Genomic DNA, 2,932 nt, shown 5'->3' with positions numbered 1-2,932 from the left:
CCTCTTATGGGGTCTGTTCTCTATGGGCGTCTTGTGCTCTATGGCGTCTGTTCTCGATGGGGTCTGTTCTCTAGTGGGCGTCTGTTCGCTATGGAGGTCTGTTCTCTATGGGGAGTCTGTTCTCTATGGGGGCTGTTCTCTATGGCGGTCTGATTCCTCTAGGGGTCTGTGCTCTATGGGTCTGTTCTCTATGGGGCTGGTCTCTATAGGGTCAGACTGGGTTCTATAGGATCAGGACTCTATGGGGCCAAGGTTCTATGGGGTTAAACATCTATGGGGCTGCGTCTCTATGGGGTTAGGATCTCTATGAGGATCTGGACTTCTATGGCGCCAGGTTCTATGGGGTTAGGGACTCTATGGGGTTCAGACTGGGTTCTATGGGGTCTTGTGCTCTATGGGGTCTGCTGCTCTATTGGGGTCTGTTCTCTATTGGGGTCATGTCGTCTCCTATGGGGTCTGTTCTCTATGGGTCTGTTCTCTAAATGGGGTCTGTTCTCTTATGGGGTCTGCTTCTCTATGGGGTCTGTTCATCTATGGGGTCCTGTTCTCTATGGGTCTGTTCTCTATGGGGTCTGTTCTCTTATGGCTCTGGTTCTCTATGGGTCTGTGCTCTATTGGGGTCAGTGCTCTATGGGTCATGCTCTATGGGTCAGTGCTCTAGGGGGTCAGTGCTCTACGGGTCAGTGCTCCTACGGGGTCTGTGCCTCCTCTACGGGGTCTGTGCTCTACGGGGTCTGTGCTCTACGGGGTCTGTGCTCTACGGGGTCTGTGCTCTACGGGGTCTGTGCTCTACGGGGTCTGTTCTCTATGGGGCTGGTCTCTATGGGGTCATGCTCTATGGGGCTGGTCTCTATGGGGTCAGACTGGTCTCTATGGGGTTCTATTCTATGGGGTGACCCGTAACATTTCCCCTATCCCCCTCAGTCCCTTTAGTTCCGCCATGTCTGTTCTCTATGGGGTCTGTGTTCTATGGGGTCAGACTGGGTTCTATGGGGTCAGTGCTCTATGGGGTCTGTGTTCTATGGGGTTAGTCTCTATGGGGTTAGACTGTATGGGGCCAGGTTCTATGGGGTCAGTGCTCTTTGGGGTTGTATTCTATGGGGTGTGTGTTTTATGGGGTTAGTCTCTATGGGGTCTGTTCTATGGGGTCAGTGCTCTATGGGGCTGGTCTCTATGGGGTCAGACTGGGTTCTATGGGGTTAGACTCTATGGGGCTGGTCTCTATGGGGTTAGACTATGGGGTTAAACTGTATGGGGTCAGACTGGTCTCTATGGGGTCTGTTCTCTATGGGGTCTGTTCTCTATGGGGTCTGTTCTCTATGGGGTTAGACTCTATGGGGTCTGGTCTCTATGAGGCCAGGTTCTATGTGGTCTGTTCTCTATGGGGTCAGTGTTCTATGGGGTGACCCGTAACATTTCCCCTATCCCCCTCAGTCCCTTTAGTTCCGCCATGTCCCGTTTCTTCACCACCGGCTCCGACAGCGAAACCGAATCGTCCGCGTCTGGGGACGAGCTCAGCACCAAACCCACAGCGGGGAACTACAGCAAGTATGGGGCGCTATGGGGCAGCTATGGGGCACTATGGGGTCCCTATGGGTCTCTATGGGGCACTATGTGTCCCTATGGGTCTCTATGGGGCTCTGTGTGTCTCTATGGGTCTCTATGGGTCTCTATGGGTCCTTATGGGGTCTCTATGGGTTATGGGGGGATATGGGGTGGTTATGGGGTCATATAGGGGATATAGGCGCAATATGGCAAGGTGGTCTATGGATGAGCTCAGGCCCCACCAAACCCAACAGCCGGGAGAACTATCAGCAAGGTAATGGGCAGCTACTGGGCGCACTATGTGGGTCATATGCGAGGTCCCTAATGCAGGTTCTCTATGGGGCAATGCAGCTCAGCCACCCAAAACCCACAGCCGGGCGAAACCTTTAACAGCAAGTAGCAGAGTTATGGACACAGCTATGGGCACTATGGGTACCCTCATGGGTTCTCAATGCGGTCCCTACTGTCTTCTCTATGGGGTCCCTATGGGTCTCTATGGGACGAGCTCAGCACCAAACCCACAGCCGGGAACATATAAGCAATATCGAGGCCAGCTATTGGAGGCAGCTGATGATGGCTAGCGGCTATGGCGGTCCCTATGGGGTAAACCTATGGACCCTCCGCTATGGGTCGTCCGAGCGGGGCCTCGCTACAGGGCTCTATGGAGGTCTCTATGGGACGAGCTCCAGCCACCAAACCGCCAGCAAGCGGAGGAACGTACAAGCAAGTATGGGCAGGCTAGGCAGAAGCTATTGGGGGAATATGGGGGGTCAGCTTGATAAGAGGGCATATGTGATATGGGGCGTTAATGGACGTATGGGACGAAGCATCGAGCACCAGAAACGCCAACAGCGGGGGAACCTAGCGAGGCAAGGTAAATGGGGAGCGTAGTGGCGCGGCAGCTGATGGAGGGACGCGAGTCATGGGCGTCAGAGAAGCGGAAAGCATAGGGGCAGCCGTGGACTACCTGGGGCGCTATAAGTGAGCCGGAGTATAAGGCGAGCGACGTAGCTCCGCAGCACCAATACCCAGCAGCGGGGAAACAAATACCACAGCAAGAAATACGAGTTATGGGGCAGCTTACTGGGGACGACTATGGAGGGCACTATGGGTCGCGGTCTATGGGAGGGCAGTATGGGGTTATATGGGGGGATATGGGGTTATATGGGGGGATATGGGTCCCTATGTCTCTCTGTGGGGTCCCTATGGGTCCCTATTGGTCTGTATGTGTACGACGCCCGTCTTCAAAACCGAGCACGCGAGAGTACTCGTCACAACGGCGGAACTACAGCTATTAGTATACCAAGTGCATACTGGGACGAGGCCCGCAAGATTGTAAAAGGATCAGAGAATTCGGAGTGAAGATTACTGGCGTCACTTAATTGTT

This window comes from Coturnix japonica, unplaced genomic scaffold, assembly GCF_001577835.2.
Source record: "Coturnix japonica isolate 7356 unplaced genomic scaffold, Coturnix japonica 2.1 chrUnrandom727, whole genome shotgun sequence".
Lineage (NCBI taxonomy): Eukaryota > Metazoa > Chordata > Aves > Galliformes > Phasianidae > Coturnix > Coturnix japonica.
Note: the sequence above shows the minus strand (reverse complement) of the source record.